General features: G+C 39.3%; 1 protein-coding gene across 1 annotated transcript in view; it reads left to right on the forward strand.

The window, feature by feature from the left end:
• The window catches only part of LOC137398809 (neurogenic locus Notch protein-like), an 84,325-nt gene that overhangs the window by 10,995 nt on the left and 59,885 nt on the right, over positions 1–13,445 (forward strand). The window lies entirely within an intron of this gene.

The raw sequence follows: 13,445 nt of genomic DNA on the forward strand, positions 1-13,445 counted from the left end.
AGCCTAAGGACCAACACCCTAGCCTAAGGACCAACACCCTAGCCTAAGGACTAACACCCTAGCCTAAGGACTAACACCCTAGCCTAAGGACTAACACCCTAGCCTAAGGACTAACACCCTAGCCTAAGGACTAACACCCTAGCAGTCACGTGTACAGTGTGAGATCGTTAGGTTTAATAACCATACCATGAGCCGAGATGCCGTGAGTGGTTGATCTACCAACAAACAGTGGTTTACCAAAATGAATATCGCAAGTTTGAATCCTGTTGGAAGGAATCTCTTTCCTAACTCGTGAGGGTGGCTTTGGACACACAGACAGACACAGCTTTCATAGTAGCTAAGATTATGGGTGCTTTTAATTTATTTACTCGGACTGGGATGTGTGTGAGTTATTATAGTTGTGTCCCCCTTGAAGTAATCAGTTACTTGCCTAGCATTTCACAACTAAACTATTTTCATAAAAACAAGTCAATTGTGCAGAATTTGGCTGTGTATGTATTATTATATTGCCTTAAATTGGGTAGAACAGCGATACTAAACCATGTAAATACTTGTGAAAAAACATAGAGATTCTTTTATAGAAGCCCTGGCCAATACCGACATTTTAATTGAAAACACGCTCTGTCAGTATGACCACATCAGTAGACAGCGTGGCACACTCATGATTATAGAAAACCATGTCAAAGCCTGGATTTGATAAACCTAAAGTAATGATCAGTAAAACAATGGCAGCTGCTAGCGTAAAATAAGTTTGGAGAGACAGCATTTCTAATGACTGTTTTACTTAGACAGGTGATTATTGTATGAGTGTGTTTCACGTTCTACTTCAACGAGCATATACTGTATATATATGTATACATGTATATACAGTATATATTGACATACTGATAATACAATAATACTATTATTATATTATTAATAATACAATTTTGAAGAAAAAAATCTAAACAGTACCAAATGGAAATAGTATTTTTTGTATTATATTATTTTGTGCAAAAATATATCTCTAGTTTACTGACTTGATGTCAACTGTTGTATTCATTGGGCAGCCAATGGAAAAAATCTTGAATTGTTTAAAAAAAAACTTCAATAAACTGTGTGGTTAATTTAATTCATGTGACAATATTATATTTTACTGTCACATATTACATATTATATTATTGTTATATGTCACAATCTTATATTTTATGTCACATTTTATTGCAACAAATATACTAGACACTATGTTTATATTTACTTGAATTTCTTTTTCAAATCCAGTTTTTCCAAATAAAGCCATACAAGAATCGTAGAGAGATAGTGCAGTTTTGAAAAGAGAAATGCAAGCATGGGAAACAAAAATACTATTTGGTATTTCTTAATGACAATAGGACTTTATTTTGTGCAAGCATATATTCAAAGTTAACTGAGGCACAGTTATTCACTTGTATTTATAATTTGTTTGCGTGTTCAGTTTTTGATGACAGTAGGTACAGTAGGTACATACTTATTATTCACATCTTTTGGTTGGACTTGCCCCCAGCCCTGCCACCAGTTTCTCAGATAATACAAGTTATTGAATTGATCACCTCAGGTTGATATGATGAGAAACTGTTAGGTAGTGCCCTCTAGGGAGAGCAGGTAATTCCTGCTCATTGTATAGCCTCTATTTCTCACGCTCCTAATTGCCCCCAGGGATCACAGGCTGTGTCAGAGAATGGTAAATGAGCAAGGAATGTCTTACCACCTGTGTCTAAGCGTCTTAAATGTCTTTTCTGTAGCATCGTTTTAGTTGCGACGACGTAATGTAGGTTGTGAAGTACAGTATGCAGACGATATTGCCAGATTTTTTATGTTGGCAACAAATTACAGGTTCGCAGACATTTTGCTACTACCTAGCAACACGAGTATTTCCATGCGAATATGAAACTACGCTGTCCCGACTTGACATTGCCAATTTGTTCAAGTTATCAGCAGATTTGGCCAACTTGAACAGTAAAGTTCATGAGTGTTGCTAACAGTTGCCGTCTGGCTACCATACTGGCTATTACTGACATGCTGTCCCTATCGGCTCACGCCAATATTGTCATGTTTGACAACGAAGATACAGTCTTGTTTCTTATCCCATTTTTAGAATGTAGCGAACACGTTTCAGTTATTATAGCCTATTATTATAGCCAAATAGTTCCACATTCTGTCAGTCGACTTTAAACCGACACAGCGATCATGTACCTCAACAAAGGCAAAAGTATTGACCTATTCCTTGTACATAGTTGTGAAGCATACGCACAGGGAGTCGAAAAGCGCCCATCACTTTGTACCCGCCACACTTCTGCCGTAAGCCAGCCAGTTTAATCATCATTTAAAATGGTTTCTGATCCCAAAAGTCAACAGAGTATACGCTATTATTGTTCGTCAAGTTTGCTTAGCGATATACGTAAAACTAGAGCTTCATCGTTGCAATCGGAATGGCCATTGTCGGAGAGGATGCGCTTGTTTGAACGAACAAAACAAAATGGCTGTTGAAGAGCTTGTAATGTTTGCCTGGCTAAACAATGCAAATGTAGCTGGCTTGTAGATGAATGCAGCTATAATTGCGTGAAATAGTCATTTCCTTTCTACACCACAACTTACTAGGAGTTTGTTGCGTAAGTTGTGTCATTTGAGTGATGAACTAGGCTACAGGGTTGGAGAGTTGCTTGAGAGATTAGCAACTGCTTACCGAACATTCGAACCCCACGATGTTAGTGTTACAGTGCCGAAGCACTACACTGGACAGACAAGAAGATCATGTTCCCTAGGGCGCTTATAGTAGAGCGATGGTTGCGCGATGCCTTATGTCAAGGTTGTCTTTAAAAGGTGAAGGTCACCTAATAATAACAACTTACCATTCTCTCTAATCATATTGGAAACATTGAAAGAGCGTATATCCTATTTCTCTGTAATTCCTAAACTTAGCTGAAAAATTATCATTATTATTAACAGTTTAAAACTATAATACAATGATAATATTATATAATATATATTATATATATATATTATATATTATGCATAATTTTTGAGATGAGTCAAAGAGAAACAGGGGACTGGTATCTAGATTTGGTTATGTAGTGATTTTAAATAAACTAGTTGTTGTCCACTCAGGCTGGTCGTAGGACTAGCATCCCTGACATGACGTGATATTCTGTGACAGCTAACAAAACTTCTGATAAAGTCACAACTATAGCTCATTGGGTATTTAGCTATTTCACTTTACAACGCATTTAGAGAAAAACTTTGGCATAATTTCTAACCAGCGTATCTTTAAATCATATGAAACATCCATGGCGATGTATCTGAGGCTTTGTTTTATGTTTTATTCTAAAAATCATTAGCAAATACAAAATTAAATATTTTTCAATAAAGACGTTTAACACTGCGACTTGAACACAATAGCCTCTCGTCATAACGAGAGGGACAAACAGAAAGTGCGACTACTTACGCCATTTTTGGAAGTATGTTTTTCTGAGCATTTTAACCACGATCTAATTATGTCGATTTTAATCTTGAAATGTCCTGGCAAACGGATCACATAAGACAAACTGCATCTCAAATTATAGAAACATATCTATATTTTTTGATAAATTTGTTTAAAATCTGACACGAGTGACCCTTTAAACTACTTTCAGCGGTTCTACAGTAGGTGCCGACTCTCCTGGTGCCTACTAAACACACTTCACAAGCATGTGTCTATTATAAGCCTAACATAAAAAGTTTTTATTAGAATAAAGTGATGCATTACTCAAGCAGTTTTGCTTAGATAGCAATCAGCCCCCCTAGTGCGATGTTCGTGCCATAAAACCAAGCACTTTAAAAGTTCAAAAGAAATGGCTCTATGTTGCCCGAGTACAGCTCGGATGAGAGGCATACTTGGGAGACCGATGTGGTCACCATATTTCATACTCAGAGCATTCTCTTTGGCTTGCAATAACCACATGTCATGTCTGGTAGTCCAAACGTGGTTTCTCTTATATCATTTTGTGCTGCGAATAAATTGTCCAATTAGGGAGAGATTAGCACGGATCAGTGGTATTAACATGTAACTCCGTTGATTAATGGAGATTATAGATATCGAGCTTGTCTCTCCGCAATCAGGTTTGTTCGCTTACTAGAGAGCAGACGGCGCCTAGAACGCCTGATTTGCGAGTAACAGGTTGGGGTTTCAATTCTCAAAAACGGTCACTGGATGTCAGGAATGTCATCCAACTTTAAATCGCTCTCAGCAACCGGGCATGTCTCCAGTCCGCTGAGGTTCCTCCGGCACTGGACTAAGACATGTCCAGTCAGGATCATAGTCATTGTTTGTGTCACACTGACTCACAAAACACGTACAACCTCTGCAAACATCGTACTCCCTCTATGAGGGATTGCTTCATAGTCATATAGTACTCGCTACTAGTTCATACAAGTAGAGGCCATTCCTCTTTGTTCTTTCATGTCAAGGAGGCGCTAACTGTAGCTCCCTACCAGCTGGCAATACTGTCAACAAAGTGACCTCAGTTTTGGTATGTGGTCAATGGAGTTTTGCCGTCGTTGCTACCAGAAATGCCTCAGTCTCTGGCATGCCTCTGCTTGTGTCACTAATTAGAACAATCTTGCTTGTGGGCAATTTAAAGGATTTCAAGAACATCATATAGCATAGGACTGCAGCAGTGATCTATAAGGTTGTATGTTAGAGTGAAGTACTATGAGAAGAGTAAAAAATCGTAGATACAAACCAATGCTACAGCTACTGGACATTAATTAAACTGAAAAGTTAAGTTTAGTTTTTTTTATTTATTTAAAGGGCCAAAGGGGTGAGTTTGGAAGAATTTGGAATGGATTAGGCAGTTTACACATATTTTACTGTTCGTACAACATGAATTCCTTATAACGTGAACGTTTTCGGAATGGATTATTTGTCTACTGTTTCAAAGCACTACACTTCTTTATAATATGCACTCAGTAAGTCACAATTCAGCTGACACATGCTCAGAGCAAACCAAATAGCAAATTCTTCAACAGTGAAACTACCTCTCATGTTAAGCCTGATTCTCATATATGCCGCAAGCACTCGTGGCAGGATTGCAGGGCCTGGTAGTGTAAAGGATTGCAGGGCGGCGAAATGGGAACCGACGCTCCGAGTAAAGCCGGTAGTTGCCGGTGATCAATGCAACAGTTCAGCGCTGTTCAACTTTTTCAAAACTTCCCAAAATGTACTGTACAGGTGGAGGTCAGCACTTTTGCAACAGCATGGCGAGTGGCCATTTTTATGCGATCACCAATGAAAACGCTTTATGTGAACATAAGCCGGAGTGCCTAGCGCTGCTAGTGTTTTGCTTTACGAGTTTGCTGCCGGAGTCTCGCAGCCGATATGGGAACCACTCTTTAAAGTGACAACCCGCCTTTACATTTTTATTGGCCTCCATATTGTTGAAAACTAATATCGTTGGTGTAGCTAGCTCCAGCAGCCTAGAGTCTTACATGGTCAGACACATTTTGTAGACTTTTGGATCTGTTTATGGTTTACATTTTGAGAAGTATCTGTTATGTTATCTGGTATGTTATCTGGTCTTCACAGGGTTTTTACCAATGATTAAATTTTTAGCCAATGTCACAGATTTGATCAACACATACATTGTCCATACATTGGAAGGTAAATAAGAATACAGTGCACCCTCGAGATACGATTACCCTGATATACGATTTTTTCACCTTACGAAGTGAAACATTGTGATATCTTCACCTCGCTATACGAATTTTATTTCACCATACGAATCTGAGAAAAGTTTCGCCCGAGTTAAAATTTGGCCGTCGGTGTGCTCATAGCACACGTCGAAATAAAAAAGACACCGAAATATAGTTTGCCGAAAACATTCTTAGAACGTTTAGAAGAGACACGATGATCGACTTCTCTCATGTCCGCGTGGAAAATTTTGTGTAAAATACACAAGCGAGAGCAAATAATCATTTGTAGCGTTATTATAGCTTTTGCTATAAACTTTCAAGTCAGCATACGTATATAACTACAACTATCTACATTTAATTCGTTATCTATGGAATCTGAGACCGATACAAACGTTACAAAACGAAGAAAAAATGATTTCTATGTCAACAAAGTTGGATGTCGTAAATAAGAAGAAGGGACCCGTATTATTAACATTGTCAAGGAATATGATCGCAACCAATCAGCATTTGCAATTATTATTAAAACAAGAACTCCATTAAAGCAAGCACGAGAAAGAGCTTCCGACTGAAGATTTGAATGAGCTAGGACATGCACGCGATCAGCATTCAAAAGGAGCAACCATTTAGTAAAGGCGAGGATGTAGAAGATACAGAAAATCCCACATTCGCAGAAATATTTCAAGTGTTTAATTTAATGATGTGGACTGGTACATTAAAACAATGCATGTATAATATATATCATTTATCTCTTGTGTGGCATGTTTTTCATATTTTATTCATTTTGTTTCCTTTTGATTTTATGTTATATTTTCTTGTTTAACCATGGCTTTGCATGTGGGCTTGTTATCTTCTACGTGAATACAATTCATTGTATGTATGTAACTCATATAACTAGCTACTCAAGATAGTTGACGCATCCACATTACTTTCTGAAACTTGCTAAAGCCCTGTCCCCCATAGGGTATAAATACGTACAAACTTTGTATGTATGGTTACATTGATTCTTGTGCACATTTCATACAAGACAAACTACTGTACCACATTCTCTGGATCCTTTTACAAGCGCTAGCTAGCAATTTTCTGCATTGCACCATCAATTTTTTCTTTTAAACCAGTAGAAAAATTGGACAGGAATGGACAACTTCTTTTAGCCTGCTAAAAATTCCAATTCATTACGTTTTAAATTTATTTTCAAGTTCACAGCACCATAATTAGCATTGATACGTTTTTGCCTCCTCTCTGCTTTACCCGCTACATGTACCAGCTAAAGCCACGTTACTCCTAAGGTATGTACGTCCAGCATAGAAAATATAATTTTATTTTTCATTTCGGTAGCCGTTAAATGGTCAAGTGTGCGAGAGGCCGCTTTCTATAACTGCATCGCTCGGCCTTATTGATTTAGGTTGAATAAGGTTTCAACCAGGTAGGCTAAAGTTTATAGCGAAAGAGAAGATAGGAACTGCTGAAGGATAAAATTTCGTAATAAAAAGTTGAAATTCAGTAAAATTATTCAAAATATATACTAAAACTTAGTTTTAAGTGTAGGCTTAGCAAGCTAAACTTACTTGAAGTGAATTCAAAGTTTATGTTATGCGTACCTTTTGAAGGCAAGAACTCCTTACCGTACGTACTACATTTGGTGCACACATTATAATTTTGCGTTTTATTGCAGATCATAACCATTAAAATACACTAAATACAATACAGTTACTGTAGGTAACTATAATTACTAAAGTTAGCATACTATTTTGTTGCTAATTGTCAATATGTACACATTTTTTATAAAATTTTGACGATTTTTACCAGGGGGTGTTTGCATTGTATAATTACAATGGTCTCTATACCCCAATATACGATTTTTTCACCATATGATGCCAACCCTGGAACGAATTAACATCGTATCTCGAGGGTGCACTGTATAGTATTTTACCGATATTGCGCAAGCAAAGACGAAAAAATTAAGAACTTCGATTTCATTCCAAAAAAAGTCAGTCCTGACAGATCGACCCGATTGTGGCAAAAAGTAGATGTCGTGGAGAGTTAGTGTACATATGAAACGATGCTTCTACCAATAAAGTAGATGTCGTGGAGAGTTAGTGTACGTATGAAACGATGCTTCTACCAATAAAGTAGATGTCGTGGAGAGTTAGTGTACGTATGAAACGATGCTTCTACCAATAAAGTAGATGTCGTGGAGAGTTAGTGTACGTATGAAACGATGCTTCTACCAATAAAGTAGATGTCGTGGAGAGTTAGTGTACGTATGAAACGATGCTTCTACCAATAAAGTAGATGTCGTGGAGAGTTAGTGTACGTATGAAACGATGCTTCTACCAATAAAGTAGATGTCGTGGAGAGTTAGTGTACGTATGAAACGATGCTTCTACCAATAAAGTAGATGTCGTGGAGAGTTAGTGTACATATGAAACGATGCTTCTACCAATAAAGTAGATGTCGTGGAAAGTTAGTGTACGTATGAAACGATGCTTCTACCAATAAAGTAGATGTCGTGGAGAGTTAGTGTACGTATGAAACGATGCTTCTACCAATAAAGTAGATGTCGTGGAGAGTTAGTGTACGTATGAAACGATGCTTCTACCAATAAAGTAGATGTCGTGGAGAGTTAGTGTACGTATGAAACGATGCTTCTACCAATAAAGTAGATGTCGTGAAGAGTTAGTGTACGTATGAAACGATGCTTCTACCAATAAAGTAGATGTCGTGGAGAGTTAGTGTACGTATGAAACGGTGCTTCTACCAATAAAGTAGATGTCGTGGAGAGTTAGTGTACGTATGAAACGATGCTTCTACCAATAAAGTAGATGTCGTGGAGAGTTAGTGTACGTATGAAACGATGCTTCTACCAATAAAGTAATAAAACTAAAAAAACGGAAGCAAATTAGAATTGTAATGTTTCTAAAACATACTATACTGCCGTAGTGGTGGTTTGCGTTACCTTTTCTGTTTACAAACACTATACTGATTTTTTAGAGTTTTATTCTCAAGTTTTGTTCAGAGATAGTGGCTGTTCGCTGTCGGCTGTCCGCTAGTCTGTGAAGAGGTGATTAGTTTTCGGTAGCCGAGTGTCCTCCCTGCAGTCGAGACTGTCAGTCGAAACAGAGATCTCTCAATGACTAATCTATTTGCAATCCGGTAGAACTAGTCTGATGAGATTTATGGCTGGTTTCCATGGTGATGAGTTTGCAAACGATTGTTGGTGACCACAGTGTCCATTTAGCCGTTCTGCCTCCCCATCTTTTTAGTCAACTCCTGTTGCACTCCTGGCAATCAGAATGGCTCAGTTGGTTCTTTCCTATTTACTGATAAAGAAGGGTGAGAGCAGCCGTGATGTGGTGATCTAGAGCGCCTAACCGGCAAACAACCGGTTAGGGGTTCGAATCCCACAAAAGGGCACTGGTAGTAGCAAGAATGACACCCAACCTCAAATTGCTCTCTGCAACTGGACATGTCTTCAGTTGCTCCCTTGTGCTGGACACCGAAACATTCCTAAAACACTCCTAACAATGAAGCACAGCCTCGGCTTGCAGTAAGCTAAGCGGGAGTTAGTTGTCTTCAAGGGATCGCGCACACAGATACCTCTTCAATTAGCTATTATAATATATGCAGCACTTGGCAAGACTGGCACTTGACTTAGACCCATGTCACTCTGTCTTTAGCAAGTCCAGTAGTTGAGGTTCCCATGTCCGCTGGACTGTGTCCGACATGAATTCAAAGATTAAAATGTTCAGACCAATGAAAGTATGATGATTACATCCATAATGCGAAATGCTTCAATTTGAACGCAATAGCTGATATCAACTATCGCAATAATAGTAACTAGTGATGTCATTTCAATGTACGGTAATACTTCAACTTACGAGTGCTCTGACGTACGAGAAACTTGAGATACGAGCCAGCTTTTAAGCAAGTTTTAGCACTAACATACGAGCCATGTTTGAGATTTGAGCACGTGAGTCAGTTGCCAAGTATGCCGGAAGTGTTTTATGACAACAGCATCAATCTGTATTTTTCAACTACTCAGGTTATACTTTTGTACCATGTTTTTGTGCGCGCTTTTCAGTGCAGAATTATGTGAATTAAAAATACTGTGCGTAGACCGAAAGTTTGCCAGTAAAATGAAAAATAATGCAAAGAAAAAGCAAATGATAACAACTGATATTAAACGGAAAATTATTGAAAAATATGCGAAATGTGTATGCGTGATTGAGCTAGCGCAGCAATATGACAGCACTACATCCACAATTATCAAACAGAAGGATTATATTCAGGGCATTTAGCTCGCAAAAGGACTAACCGTAGTTTCTAAACGGCGCAGCGATCTTCACGACCGCTCATGGAGAGACCGCTCAGGCAATGGATAAAAGATAAACAATTGGCCGGTGACAGCGTAACTGAAACGACGCTATTTGAAAAGGCCGTTGCTATCTATCAAAACTATAAAAATAGACATTCGGACAAGTTGGCTAGTGGTTGTGCATTAAACCTTTGTGACGACACCTGTGTTCGTCCTAATCGCAACATGTTGAAAAGGCGACAAAGGCAAACGTCCTTAGATAGGTTCATGTTCTAACGTCCGGCTAGTCGTGAAAGCGAAACAAAGGAAAAATTAGCTAACCAGCGAGAAACTTCAAACTATGAACGCCGAAGAAATTTTAATTATGTTAAGTTAAAAATAAAAGTTTGCTTTTAGATTTGCTTCCTAGTTTGTTTTTTAAGACTTGGATAAAATCCAAATTTATTAAAGTCAACTGTTGTAATGAAGGATAACTTATCTCTCCCTCTCTGGCAAATGCTAGCGCTAGCTGCTATTGTATGTATTTAATTTTAAATTTAAATTAATCACATTTCCTTGCATTCTTTTTTATTTGTTGCTTTTTGAAAGCATGTGGTAAGTTAGGACAATAACCGACATGTTCTTTCTGTTACAATATCTTGTTTTGAGTGTTTTATTTGCATTTTTTAGAGTATGGAAACCAATCAATATATATTTAATTGTTCTATATATAAATATATAAATAATAGGTCGAAGTGTGACTGTATTTTTCTTTTGAACTTTTGAATAAAGTTCAAGTTCGCAAGTTCGATTTTAATCTTGAAACATCCTGGCTGTCATATCACCTGCTGTCACCTGCTGTCACCTGCTGTCATATCACCTCAAGCACCAAAAACTATTGCAACTGATAGAGAAAAATTGCGATACTTTTGATGAGATCTACTAGAATTTTGTGTAAGTTCATCGTTGAGCAGACAACTTGGAGGGAGACATCGTTGAGCAGACAACTTGGAGGGAGACATCGTCGAGCAGACAACTTGGAGGGAGACATCGTTGAGCAGACAACTTGGAGGGAACGCTCATACTCGGGTGGAAGCATTACAGAAGTGGTTATGTCTGTTTAGCCTACAACCTTTGTCAAGCATGTTAAATATTGTAACTAAAGCTGGAAGTTGATACACGAAGGTTGTTTAAATCCTTTTACCAATGTTTGTTAGCTGCTCAAAGGAATTATTCATTGAGGCAACGACTCCACGCTTGGCAGTGATTGGTTGCTTATGCTCTAGAGTGCTTACTTTGTTTAGATTATAACCTTTATTTTCCATCATCTGATGTGATATTCTGATAAGATCTCTACTTGTTCATCGAATTCTAAACAAGGTGGCATTATGGGATGCTTATGCAAATGAAATGGCAGACATTCTAAATGCAGCTTCCATCTCCATGTTCTTATAGTAGTACTCGCGAGCCTCCTAAAAAGTATGTATGTCTCGTGTAATCATATAATTGTCATAAATTTAAATAAAAGTGTCATGAGTTCATTTATCTTCTCCAGCCAGACCTTTTATTGGCTGTTTTAGAGCGTAGACTCAGTTCAATATAAAAACAGGTTAAAATCTAAAGGTACACACAAGGATTTAGGCTAGCAGTTTATATCAACCTTCTGCTGGCAATCACAATATCATTCTATGCCTGTGGGACTTATATTGATAACTCTATGCCTATGAGCGTAGTATTGATAACTCTATGCTTGAATATAATAGTGATAACTCTATGCTAATAGGGGTTGTACAGCTAATTTTAAGCTTATAAGTGTTATATGGATAATTGTATGCTAATGAGGTAAGCACTGACAACTCTATGCCTATGGCAGTAGAGGATCTTGGGAATGGTATACCGGTCATACTAAGTCTGGACATCTCAACTCGTGATCACAACACATCAACTTGGGATTACAGTGAACAATTGACTTTAACCCCTTCATTTCCATTTGTATAAACAAGGAGAAATGGCTTGCATTGCCCTAAATCATTCATCGTGGGAGGGAACTTCTATTGATAGTGGTGGTCTGCTATTGTCCTTTGTTCCATTGTAGTTTGTCTGATGTTCACGATCTATTGTGACAATTTATGTATGCCTTGTAGCGGGCTGCAACTTGTAGCGGGCTGCAACTTGTAGCGGGCTGCAACTTGTAGCGGGCTGCAACTTGTAGCGGGCTGCAACTTGTAGCGGGCTGCAACTTGTAGCGGGCTGCAACTTGTAGCGGGCTGCAACTTGTAGCGGGCTGCAACTTGTAGCGGGCTGCAACTTGTAGCGGGCTGCAACTTGTAGCGGGCTGCAACTTGTAGCGGGCTGCAACTTGTAGCGGGCTGCAACTTGTAGCGGGCTGCAACTTGTAGCGGGCTGCAACTTGTAGCGGGCTGCAACTTGTAGCGGGCTGCAACTTGTAACGGGCTGCAACTTGTAGCGGGCTGCAACTTGTAGCGCGCTGCAACTTGTAGCGGGCTGCAACTTGTAGCGGGCTGCAACTTGTAGCGGGCTGCAACTTGTAGCGGGCTGCAACTTGTAGCGGGCTGCAACTTGTAGCGGGCTGCAACTTGTAGCGGGCTGCAACTTGTAGCGGGCTGCAACTTGTAGCGGGCTGCAACTTGTAGCGGGCTGCAACTTGTAGCGGGCTGCAACTTGTAGCGGGCTGCAACTTGTAGCGGGCTGCAACTTGTAGCGGGCTGCAACTTGTAGCGGGCTGCAACTTGTAGCGGGCTGCAACTTGTAGCGGGCTGCAACTTGTAGCGGGCTGCAACTTGTAGCGGGCTGCAACTTGTAGCGGGCTGCAACTTGTAGCGGGCTGCAACTTGTAGCGGGCTGCAACTTGTAGCGGGCTGCAACTTGTAGCGGGCTGCAACTTGTAGCGGGCTGCAACTTGTAGCGGGCTGCAACTTGTAGCGGGCTGCAACTTGTAGCGGGCTGCAACTTGTAGCGGGCTGCAACTTGTAGCGGGCTGCAACTTGTAGCGGGCTGCAACTTGTAGCGGGCTGCAACTTGTAGCGGGCTGCAACTTGTAGCGGGCTGCAACTTGTAGCGGGCTGCAACTTGTAGCGGGCTGCAACTTGTAGCGGGCTGCAACTTGTAGCGGGCTGCAACGTGAGGATAATTGTTAACGCGTCTAAAACTAAAATAGTCACTTCGAAAAGCAAATTTCAACACAACTGTAATTAGGGTGTATTATAATTTGTTCATGGTGTTCTATTGAAAGCAGTATTAGTTATTATGTTATGGTGATATTATTAACCTTGTGTTTAAGATGTTTGTAGTTCCGTTCGATTGTCCGTCCGTCCGTCCTAATAAGTTCATTTTACAGTTTTATTTAAAACCAAAAGATTATAAATATTTGTTTACTAACAAAGTTTTAGAGACGAATATCTTCAAAGGTGTGGATTAATTGTAAGTAGAGGTTTACCTGTATGTA

This window comes from Watersipora subatra, chromosome 6 (assembly GCF_963576615.1).
Source record: "Watersipora subatra chromosome 6, tzWatSuba1.1, whole genome shotgun sequence".
NCBI classification, from domain to species: Eukaryota; Metazoa; Bryozoa; class Gymnolaemata; order Cheilostomatida; family Watersiporidae; genus Watersipora; species Watersipora subatra.